The following is a 12728-nucleotide window of genomic DNA, read 5'->3' as shown; positions in this document are numbered from 1 at the left end:
AAGTGTGCCAGGCTCTGTGCTAGTCTGGGGGAACAGTATGCAAAGGTGTAGCTCTGCTGAGGGCAGCTCAGTCTAGTGAACATCTAAGTTCCTAAAATGCCCAAGGGAATGATGTCCTGTGCCTCATTTCATTTATTTGATGCATTTTGATCTGTTCAGCCTGAAGCCAGTTGGTAACGATGCGATGATTTATGCTCCTGGACATCACAGTGCTGACAGTGTATGCCCGATCTGATGTTGGGGAGGCGTGTTTGTGTGCATGAGTGCACGAGTGTGTGCATATGTACATGTGTGTGTGTGTGCGTGTGTGTACATGCTAGATCTCATGAGTTGAAAGTACTGCCGGGAGCTTGGATCAAAATAGAGTACCTCACGTGAAGTCGTGGCTGTAAGGTTGCTTTCCTATCTCAGATCTGAGCATCTCCTGATGCATTTTGGGCTTTGTGCTCTGCTGGCGGCTTGCCCGGGTGGGTAGTGATCTAGCTCAGCTCTGCTCTGTTGAATGCCAGTTGAGAGGGGTGAGTTTCTTTCCGTCACCCTCTGCATTGGATACGCCTTCTCACTCTTACACAGTATCAACATCTCTCCTGAGGCAAGTTTAAAAAGTCATGATGTTAACAATTATTTTTCTCAATAAAACGTTGCTGAAGAAAAACCAAGAGAATTGAGCATCAAATTCCATAGCATGCATTTTCACAACCACCCATGGCTTTCCAATGAGCTCTTAGAACATGTACTTGGCTTTTCCTTTTTAAAGAAGGTGATGTCCTTTAGCACCAAGCTACTCGAAGTGTGGTACCTGGACTAGAACCATTACCTGGGAGCTTGTTAGAAATGCAGACTCTCAGGGCCTGGTCCAGAGCATCTGAAAATGAATCTGGAGTTTAACAAGACCACGGGCTTGTCAAAGGCATGGCCATGTCTGAGATGAGCTGATTTAGATGACAGCCTCCTGGAAACTCCCAGCCTGTTTGGGTGGCTCCTGGGCATATGATGCTGAAAATGGCTCCTAGGTGCCTTCCACTTCTCCCAAGAACCAAACAAGAAAGGGGCTTGATGGAGGGAGATGGAAATTTGACTCAGCCTGAAGATCACTGTGGGAATGAGTGGGGTTGAAGAATGTGTTGCTGAGGCTTATTTAAGATACAAATAGTCTCTTCTTTCAGCAGTGACTTAAGTAACTTTGCTTTTTTGGGTAAAGGCCTTGGGACATTTTTGTCACAGGAGGCGGGATCTGGGCTTGTCAGTTTGGAGAAGTGAAGGCTCAAGGGTCTGAGTTCATGACAGTTGTCCTCAAATGTTGGAAGGGCCCTCAGGAGGAAAGGGAGCCAGGCCTATTCTGAGAGGGGCAGCATGAAGACCTTTGGAAAGATGGCATCATTATGAAGAAGAGCTTCCTTTCTTTTGGAGAACTGCTTCCTGCCTCTGGAAGCAAGGTGCTCCCATCCCTAGAGACAGTTCAGGCATGAGCTGGAGGCCCACTTGTTTGGGATGTTGTAGGGGATCCATGCACGATATGTGGAATTGGACCAGAGGGTTGTTTTTGTTGTTGTTGTTTTTGTTTTTTTGATGGAGTCTTGCTCTGTCACCCAGGCTGGAGTGCACCGTTGCGATCTTGGCTCACTGAAAGCTCTGCCTCCCCAGGTTCACGCCATTCTCCTGCCTCAGCCTCCCGAGTAGCTGGGACTACAGGCGCCCGCCACCTCGCCCGGCTAATTTTTTTGTACTTTTTTTAGTAGAGACAGGGTTTCTCAGTGTTAGCTAGGATGGTCTGCATCTCCTGACCTCGTGATCAGCCCGTCTCGGCCTCCCAAAGTGCTGGGATTACAGGTGTTAGCCACTGTGCCTGGCCAGACCAGAGGGTTCTTAATGTGCTTTCCGATGGTGTGAACTGTAGAGAAAAGAGAATAAAGGGGCTCACACAGACTGGGTTTCAATCCCAGCTTTCCCACTTCTCAGTGTTGATTTGGGAAAGTGACTTAACTTTTTCTAAATCTCACCTTCCTCATCTGAAAATAGGAATACTACTACTTACCCCCTGGAACAGTGTGAAAATTGAATAAAAATTACAGGCATAAAGTTCCTACTGGTGCCTGGCACGAGGAAGGGGCTTAATAAATTTGAGTGTCCCTCCACTTCTTCTGTATACTTTTCTTTGCCTTGTCCAGGGTGGGCTGTAATTAGTTAACAGCTTGAGCAACCAGCTTGATGTTTGTATTAGTCTATTTTCACACTGCTGATAAGGATATACCCAAGACTGGGTAATTTATTTTTTTTTAAAAAGAGGCTTAATGGACTCACAGTTCCATGTGGCTGGGGAGGCTACAATCACGGTGGAAGGCGAAAGGCATGACTTACACGATGGCAGATAAGACAGAATGAGAGCCAAGCAAAAGGGGAAACCCCTTGTAAAATCATCAGATCTCATGAGACTTATTCACTACCACGAGAACAGTATGGGGAAAACTGCCCCCATGATTCAATTATCTCCCACTGGGTCCCTCTCACAACACATAGGAATTATGGAAGCTGCAACTCAAGATGAGATTTGGGTGGGGACACAGCCTAATCATATCAATATTGTATTTCTGTCTCAACACTTTTGATTCATGTTAACTGCTAGTGATTGGCTTTGCCTGATTTGCTCAACTGGTTGTTATAGTGGGGTCAGCATTGCAGGGGGCCTCATGCGAGCCAGCAGTCCTGCGCCTGATGCCAATGGTGGCCACCATGGTATCAACCAGGAGGGCTGGACTGGGCCACCCAGGCCATCACCACAAGGAAGAATTCACATCCAAGTCAGGCGGCAGTGCTTTGGAGTGACTGCTGGCACTGGACTGGTGTCCCAGCACCTGAATTTAGAGCATGTTCAGGCACATCTGCCCTTAGATAAAATCACATCCCCATCTGCAGATGCAACGTATTTGTATATGGAAATAGGAAAGAAGGCAGATAGAAAAATCTGAGTGCTAGCCTTTCATGGCGTTTTACTACTCCCTTCCTCCAATAAAAAACTTTTCTTGCTATGAAAGGGAAATATTTATGAATAACTGATGCATCTCAGTCTGCTCCCACGTACTAGAATGCACCACACCCCTTTCCTCTCCTTGGGCAGATTCCATCATCCTCTTCACCTCTCTAATCTCACCTATCCTCGTCGTCTTCCAGGAAACCTCCCAATACTAGTCACTCCAGGCCACAAAGGACCCTTTGTCTAGCATTCAACAGAGCGTGGGTCATCTCATGCATGAAAATTACATTTCCACAATGAGATCTCAAGTTTCCTGAGGTCAGGGCCTGGTAGCTTGGCCTGATGATTTCCACAGAAACACTAAACACCTTGATAAATTCATATGGCAACAAGTTGAATGATATGTACCAGGAAGTTCACGGCCAGGCCTTTGGGTTTCAGCTGGATTCCTGGTTACCTGAGGATGAGGTTACATCCATTTTCACATCCAGCAGAGTTCTGGGACGAGGGAGGCCAATAGATGAGAGGGGGACTCAACAGACGGCAATTGCTTGTTGGATCTTGGTGTAATGGAGGGCCCTGTAGAGTCAACCTGAAAGCTGGAAGCCTGGAAAGCGGGATCAGGGAAAGGGAGCAAGGAACTGATTGAAATAAGTAAATTTCAGTTTTCATTAACATTTTACTTTGTTGCATAAAGGATAGGAGTGTAGAGCAAAACATAAAATATAATTTGTGAAATGAGATAGAATGTAGATAAATAAGCAAACTTATGACATTAGGTCCAGGGAAGAAGTAGATTGCTTGAGCCTCTACATATGACTCAAATTCTTGCAAACTAAAAGAAAAAGTACAGGATGTGTGTTTTTCAAGCTGTCTTCTCAGCTTGGTAAAGGCCTCTTTGATTTCACCTCTGTCTGTGTGATGCCCTGGGCTGCATGAGCCAGGGATCCATCTGCCCTCTGGAAGATAAGCCTTGCCCTCTGTAAGGATTTGCCCATTACTCTAGGAGAAAAGGGTCTGGAAAGTGCACCATCCCTGCCACTTTCAAATTATCAGCCCTGATGCGTCATCAACTACAAATTGGTTTTATTTTCTTTTGTGCAAGTGCCTGATTCAGAGTGGATTTGACAGCCAAATTGGCCCGGAAGGTATAATGAAGCAATGCTGAGCATTTCTGAATAAAGAAGTGGGGAAGGAACAGAGTGGGGGTTGTGATGCCTTTTATGGCTCTGGGGTACAAATTTCAACTGGATTGCTGAGATCTGTTCCCATAAGGAGCAGGCTTCCGACTTGAGGCTAAGTGGAGGGGAGACAAGGGACTGGATTTCATGGCAATGAGGCTGATCCTGTGGTAGTAACACTTGGATGTTGAAAATGCGATGGGTAGCACGAGGTGAAAGGCACTGCCTCTGAAATAAGGTGGTACCAGCTTCTATGTCTGGACCTACCAGTATAAGTTATTTCATCCCAGGCAATTAATCTGCATTTTCACAAGACCAAGAGCCTTGTGAAAGGCATGGCTAAGTCTGATTTAGATGACAGCCTTCTGGAAATGCCCAGTCTGTTTGGATGGCTCCTGAGTGTATGAAGTTATTGTATTATATAGCATTTCTCATTTTAAGCAACTGGGATAATATATTTTATGTGTTGAATGAAGTCAATTACCTTTGTGAATTATCCATTTTGTGGCCACATTCTTTTATGTTCCATATAACCTGGCAGGATTTTTCCATTTACCCATCCTGCTTCCTCCTTTCAGTTTCCCCCCACCCCAACCATGGCAGGCTTTCATCATGTGTCACAAAAACATCTTGCTAAGCTCAGTCTTGGCATCAGAAGACTTCTCAACACAGCACACGATTCAGCCATCGCCCGAGTTATACATTTACACATTTTTATGCTTGAAACAGATCCCAGGCTTGTCAAACACCAACATTTATCAAACCACACGGGGGCAAAGGAAGTCAAGCCTTTTGCTTTACCATTGATCATTACGCAACAATTAAACAGATGGGGCACATCCCTTCTCTGAGAATGCTGGACTCAGAGCTGGAAGGAATGGATGACATTTCTCACTCTACTGCTTTACCTTGGTCTGTTTTTGGACAAGCTACCTAATCTCTTGGAATGTCACTTTCCTCACCTGTTAAAGAGAATACGATTGCCTCGTAGGGGCTGTTTTTGTGAGTTGTACTGGTTCATACTGAGATGCGTTTGATTCTAGATTCTATTTCCTTGTTGCTATTTTCTACCTATCGGAGACTTAATAGGGTTAGGGAGACACCTTGGGGCTCTTGAATGAACATGTCAATGAAGCTCCTCCCCTCGTCAGTAGCTTCTCTCTCTACTGGATCCTATTGCCGTGAGTCCTGACCTCGTTGCCCACCTCAAGTCTCCTGGCCTTATGCCTGGTACCAGGGGCCAGGCGGGTGACCTCCCCCATTGCCTGCAGGCTGGTACCCTCCTCCCACTGGGGCTAGAGGCATAGAGGCTGCAGCCTGGCTCTTCTCTAGGTGCAGCCCTCTCTGGAGCACGGTTCCTACCTGTCTCCCCTCCTTAGAAGGCAAAGAGACAAAGGTGGAAGAGACACGGACTTTGGCACTAGATACTCCCGGGTTTAGATAGGGTTTGGCCATAAAAACCTGTGTGGTCTTGAAAAAACTTAGCCAGTCTTTCTGCACTCCTGCCCATTAAATTGGAAGGGCAGTGTTATTCCATGTGAAGGCAGGGACCATGACTGGGTGTTTGCAGATTTATTTGGTATCTGTGATTTATTCAGTGTCTGGTATTTGAAGACCTGAATGGGTATTTTGGGTGTTCAAGGGATGTGATATCCTTACACCTTCCTTTTCGTGTCTCCTTCCAATATCCTTGGCTCCATCATGTTCTGAATGGTAGATTGCTAGGAGGCTGGTCATTAATTCAGTCCATAAATATTTCATGCCAGGCATTTGGGCACTGGGGAGATCACAGCTTTTTCATTGGCAGAGAACCTATGCTTGTGTGGAGCTTACATTGTCTTGGAAGGAGAAAGGCAATAAACCCATTGAAGTACAGAGCATATGAGAAGGTGATAAGTACCGTAGCGAGGAATAAACCAGGATAGGAGGATGGGGACTAGAGGAAGGAGGCAGTCGGGAGCTGCGGTCTTAATGGGTGGTCATGGAAGGTCCCACCTAGAAGATGATATCTGAGCTAGGATAGTTAATGATGATTTTGCACCAGGTCTCCTTCCCCCCAGCATTCCTTCCTGTTTTCCTTGCTATTGCTTGGGTCTTTGCAAGTTGAAGGTAAGATGAGGTGAGGTGAAACACCTGGAGTAATTCTGAGCTTCACCTTCTATAGTAACTAGTGAAAGTGCCTGGAACCTCATTCCAATGCTCTCTTCTTTGGGAATCCGTGGTGCCTGGCATTCCAGCCACCAGCCTTCCCAAAAGAGTTCACTTGGAGAGAATGCCTGGGCCAGACCCAGGGCTGTGGTAAAGCAGCAGCCAACCAGTGCACTGGGCAGATTTCCTTGCAGGAAGCCAGGCTCTGCCCTGGGTCGGCTACTCGCTGTGTGTTTGCCCTGGCACCCAGGACACCAGCTGCATTTATGCTTACCCAGGTGCCAGGGCTTTCAAAACAAGGGTGGCAGTGTTTTGGTTACAAAGCAGTGTGCACCTGCCTAGGTCACCATCACAACGGTTGGGCCCACCTTAGCTTCCCCCTTCTTCTCCTTTGTCCTTTCTGATGTCCTGTATTGTTTGTGTCATAGCTGGGACATCAGAGCCCTCCGAGTTGCCTGGGGTTAGGATGCTCATTGCTCCAAGTTATCTTCCTGTCTCACCTGCCTCCTCCTATTGGTCTCCATGGCAACTACTTACTCTGAGATTTGTTTCTGGCCAATTTTTGGGAGGGAAAACCTACAGCAAACACATCAGGGGAACATTTCCTTTAGATTGCTGCTTCTCAGACATTCGTGTGTCCAAGTGGCTTCTGGAGCAATTTTTACAACAGTGGTTCTCAACCTTTATGGCACCAGGGACCGGTTTCATGGAAGACATTTTTTTTTTCTACAAAATGGGTGTTGGGGTGCATGCTCCTTATGATCATCTGAGGTAGAACAGTTTCATCCCGAAACCATTCAGGATGAAACTGTTCTACCTCAGATGATCATAAGGGGCATGCAACCTAGATCCCTCACATGTGCAGTTCACAATAGGGTTCATTCTCCTATGAGAATCTAATGCCACCTGGAGCTCAGGTGGTGATGCTCGGTCCCCCATTTCTCACTTTCTGCTGAGCACTCGGTTCCTAACAGGCCATGGGCTGCTAGGTTCTGTGGCCCAGGGGTTGGGGACCCCTGGTTTAAAACGTAGAGTCCTGTCCTCACTTGCAGGGATTCTGACCCAGTGGATCTGGCACAGGACCAAGGAAACTGCATCATCATCATCATCATCATCATCATCATCATCATCAAGTCACTTCCCTAGCTGATCACACTTAGATAAACTCAGATTGAAAGGCACAGTTTGCCTTCCTTACTTGCTTGCATGTCCAGGTTGGGTGGAATCCATTGTTGCAACCCTCCTCGAGTCTAGTTCACTGCCCAGTGCCCAGGCAGAGCTCAGTCCACATATGCTGAAGGATGGAGGCAATGCGAGGTGAATCCTTTTATAAAGAACTCTTTACAATGCAAAGAGTTGCCCACTAATAGGTCTCCATAGTTAGGTTTGCATCTTAATGGCTGAAGTTTTTTTAAAGCAGAGATATACCTTGCTTGATTCAGGATTTTGACAAAGCAATAGCATCCTGAAAAGAAGAACTGAATAGGGGTGATTATTTTTGAAGGAATCAGAGCCACGTCCTCCTCCCTGAATGTTGCTTTGGTAAGGATGTATGGAGTTGCACCATTTATTAGTGCTTCCCAACCTCGGCTGCTCATTGGGATCAGGGGCTTAAAAAACACTGATGCTTGAGTCCTACCCCTAGAGGCCCTGTTGTTCTCAACATCAATATTTTGGTCTGGGCATCAATATTTTGTAACATTCCCTAGGTGATTCTCATGTGTGTCCAGGGCTGAAAACCACTGACTTAAAATGCGTGGGATCCCTGTAGCGAGGAGTAAAAGATGCCTTTCTTGAGTCTTACAAGGAGCCCTCTTGGACTAGAGATGGCAGGTGCCTTGGATTCTGTGATCCAGGACTACTCTTAAATCAGAATCTAAAACACATCTTATATATATGTATTTTTTTACATACATGTATATAAAAATGTGTATATATGTTCACATGTATGTATAAAAATAGTACAAACATTTATACATGTGTATGTATAAAAAGTCCTTTACATACATACATATACATACACATGTACATATATACACACACATATCCAAAATAATATATGGATTTTGAAACAGAGCAATAACCAATTGTCTGATACCCTCTAATAAAAACATTTTTTCCTGATTATAAACACATGGTTATCATAAACTATTGAGTTTATGCAGAAAAGTATTTCAAAAGTTACAAATTTTCTCAAATGCCACCACACAGGAGAATTAACTGTTAATATATCTGGTGACCATACTTCTACTCATCCTCTGTGCCTATATACACATGTAGCCTAGACACTCAACTGAACGTCGATAGAATCATTATGCATTCTGAACTGGAATCTGTGTTTTGTGAGCAGTGTGGCATCGGTAACTTTCCATAAACCTACATAATCATTCTTATAAGATCTCACCACATTTAAGCTCTAATTGCACCTGATAAACGGGAGTTTATCAGGTGAAAGCTTGCTGTATACCTTTAAACATGCAAGGCAAGCAGCAGTGTTTGAGGGCTCCTATGCCGGCGGAGAAGGCTGGGTGTCTCCGAGCAGGCCTGCAGTGTGCTGGTGGCCGCATCTGGGCAGTTCTGCACTGGGGACAGAAGGGCTTGGTGAGCTGGGCTACAGCACTTTGTGGTGCTAGCATCTGTTGGGGTTTAGTTTAATTCTTTAAGCTCTTTAAGAGGTTCTGTTTTCACCTACCTTCTAGACCATGCGGAGTGTATAGTCCAACAACAGTCAGTATAGAGTTGCATTCTGAACATCCAGGAGGCAGAGCCACCCGAGGGGGCATCTCAGTGGTGAACCATGGCTGTCATGTGGGATGGGGGCCTTGTATTCCAATCACCCCAGTTATTTGAAGGAAGCCAGTAATATGTATTTCTATTTGAAATCTCTTGGTTTTAAATGTGGGCTGACAATTGTTCAAAAATTAAAAGCACTGTGAGACCAAACAAAACACACCTGGGACTTTCTATAGTCATCTGGAAGGCAGTCTGAGATGTCTGGTCTACTAAGCCATTTGTGGCATTAAGTCTACTTGAATTCCAAAAATATTGACTGAATGCATAGTCACTGTATAAAAGAATGGAAATACAATGATAGAAAGTGCTGATCCTTGCCTTGGGTGGGGTAGCTTTTATGGTCCCCAGACCAGCATCCACCATATCACCTGGGAGCTTGTCAGACATGTAAATTCTTGGGCCTCACACCAGATGCATCAAATTAGAAACTGTATTCTAAGAAACCTACCCAGTGGTTCTGATGCTGCTGAAGTTTGAGAACAACAGGCAGGTGTGGGAAGGGGAGTTACACATATGGGCAGAGATCTGTGGGATGGAGAAGGTGGGGTGTGAAGCGACGAGACTTTTCAGAAGTGAATCGCTCCACCTGGATCTTAAAGGATGAGTAAGGAGTTGGCCAGGTGAAGATGAGGGAGGAGTGCACCAAGACTAGGGGGCATCAGGAGCCAAAGCCAGGCAGAAAGAGTGTGTGAAGTGCATTGTCCATCTATCGCATGTGACTAAGTGCTGGAGGATGCTCTGGGAAATGAGGTGGGAGAATAAGTTGGGGCAGGTGAGCTGGATTGTGTTCTGTAGGGGCTGGGAGACCCTCCAGAAGTGGAGTGTGGCATTGGGTATGTTTGTAGGGAAATCACGCTGGTGGTGAGGTTCAAATTCCTTTTGGATAGAGGAAACTCTCCTGGTGTCCCACTAGCCTGGATCCTGATTCTTGCCTTTCCTGGCGTGACTTGGATCTGGGTCAGCAATTCCCATCCTTGGATAGGGTGGTGGGCAGGGAAGGCCTGGCTGAGTGAAGATGTGGCTATTACTGCACGTGAAATAGCGACATTGGTGTCTCTGTTCTTTTATTCTTGGAGGAATGTACATACTCTTGGAGAATGTGCAGACTCCAAACTGAGTATTTAGGTGGTTGCTTGTGTTCTCAGCAATTGCAATGGTCTTTGTAATCCCATTTTAAAATGTCATTTTAAAGTTTCTGCAGCAAAGATTTTGGTAAAATCCTGGATCTATTTTTCTTTTCTTTTCTTTCTTTCTTTTTTTTTTTTTTTTTTGATATAGGGTCTCATTCTGTTGCCCAGGCTGGAGTGCAGTGGTTTGATCACAGCTCACTGCAGCCTCAACCTCCTGGGCTCAAGTGACCCCTCCACTGCAGCCTCCTGAGTAGCTGGCATTACAGGCATGCACCACCACACCCAGCTAAGTTTAAAAATTTTTTTTTTGTGGAGACAGTGTCTCACTATGTTGCCCAGGCTAGTCTCAAACTCGTGAGCTCAAGTGTTCTTCCTGCCTCAGCCTCCCAAAAGTGTCGGCATTACAGGCGTGAGCCACTATGCCCCACCCAGCTCTATTTCTTTCTTCAGACATTTACAGTGTCTAAATGGAAGAAACAAGTTGAACTCAAGGTCATGGAAATTCATGTCTATACCTAACTGGGGCTCATTCCTTCTTTCTCCATCCCTCCCTCCCCGCTCTCTTTTCTTCCTTTTATTTACTTTTTTTTATTATAAGACAACTTTGGTTATAGAAAACTCTTGAGAGTTTTCCAAGTGCTCATAAGATTTCTTTTAATACTTAGCTATGATAACATCCAAATCTTCCTGATGTGAGGATATGCAGTTGTGGTTAAAGACTTCTACCGAGATAGCTGACCATTGTTCTGAAATATTTTGGATGTAGCTCTGAATGGAGGCAGGAATATGAATGTGAATTATTTATATTCATGTAGTGGTTCTACAAAACATTTGAGAAGACAGCAAGAATAGCTATTGCTCTTAGAAGTCCTGGATCTTTTTTTGAATTGGAAATCTTTTAAAATGTATTTGGTACAGAGTGTAGTAATTATTTCATTTCTTTCTTTTTTTTTTTTTTTTTGAGATGGAGTTTCACTTTTGTCACCCAGGCTGTAGTGCAGTGGCACAATCTCGGCTCACTGCAACCTCCACCTCCTGGGTTCAAGTGATTCTCCTGCCTCAGCTTCCCGAGTAGCTGGGATTACAGGCGCCCACCACCACGCCCGGCTAATTTTTCGTATTTTTAGTAAAGATGGGGTTTCACCATGTTGGGCAGGCTGGTCTCCTGACCTCGTGATGCGACAGCCTTGGCCTCCCAAAGCGCAGGAACTACAGGCGTGAGCCACCCGCGCCAGGCCCATTTCTTTTTTTGAAATGCTGCCGTTTGACAGACGATGGGAGCTGGATGAATTATTGTCTCCCCCTGCTGGTCATTTTTATATAACATCTTATTAGTAATAGTGCAGATGACCAGGAAAAGCTAATGCCAGAAAAAGAAAAGATACTAAGACGGAATCTATTAATTTTAAAAAATTGCCCAAATTAGTAATAAATTGCCCAAATTAGTAATTGCCCTTATTAGTAAAAGAGTGGAGATGGTGAGGCAAAGCTAATGCCAGAAAAACAAAAGATACTGAGATGGAATCTATTAATTTTTTAAAAATTGCCCAAATGTAGTAAATTTTAAAATGCTTACCTTTGTGAGATGGTGGAATAAATTTTTCAACTTTTCATTCTTTGTAAAATCATGTAATAAGTTTAGAAAGTAGTTACTGTATTGGTTTTGTCCTGCTGCTGCAACTTCTCATACATTCATGATGACATTAGCAATCTCCTTTATTCTGCTGATGCATTGAGTGCTTTTTCTCAGCTAGAATGAACACGTGTTTCTTATTGATTGCTTTGGGTGTTTATTCAAGTAGATCACAAATACCCATGTCTGTCTGCTATGTATACATATAACCACCAAGGTATAATGTTTATGGGCATGAAACATGGTATTTAAAGTGAGTGAAACTTGTGTTTCCTCTTAATAACCATCTCTTTTACCCAATAAAATGGGTTCATAAGTTATAAGGGGCATTAAATATGACTATATCCAATGATAAATTATATGGAGGCTTTTCGCAGGAGGTAGCCTGCCCTGCTGAGAAGCTTTAGGGGTAAGGTTTCTAGGGCAGTTTTCTGAACAATTTTATTGATGAACGTCCCTGTTTGTTAGTGTCTAAATTTAGTATCTTTCTGAACATAAACCAGCTTTTTATCTTCCCAAATTCCTGCCTTGGCTTTGCCCCTATGGATCCTAGGAAACCAGACTCATTTTGATGCTTGGGGTGCATCAGTGTATTGACAGACAGCCCTGTTAGAGGACTCTTGGAGCCAAAGGACGTCCACTAGCTTGGAATCTGGTGCGCATGCCTCTTACTAAGTGGATGTAAGCCAATTAACTTCTTTAGGCCTACTAAACTGGATGTTGTTGAGATCCTCTCTATCTTCATCCAAATATTCTAATCAAAATGATTGAGACATTTGACGTCATTTAGGTGTTGAGGGCAGCCTTGGAAATAACAGAAACAGAGGGAGTGAAGTTGCTTTTATTCACTTACAAAAAGTCTTAAATACAGC

General features: G+C 44.5%; 1 protein-coding gene across 7 annotated transcripts in view; it reads left to right on the top strand.

Moving 5' to 3' along the window:
* LOC105475828 (phosphodiesterase 1C) overlaps positions 1-12728 on the top strand; it is a 619857-nt gene that overhangs the window by 152915 nt on the left and 454214 nt on the right. The gene's annotated exons all lie outside the window — the stretch shown is intronic.

This window comes from Macaca nemestrina, chromosome 4 (assembly GCF_043159975.1).
Source record: "Macaca nemestrina isolate mMacNem1 chromosome 4, mMacNem.hap1, whole genome shotgun sequence".
NCBI lineage: Eukaryota > Metazoa > Chordata > Mammalia > Primates > Cercopithecidae > Macaca > Macaca nemestrina.
This window is presented reverse-complemented; position numbering and strand designations above follow the sequence as displayed.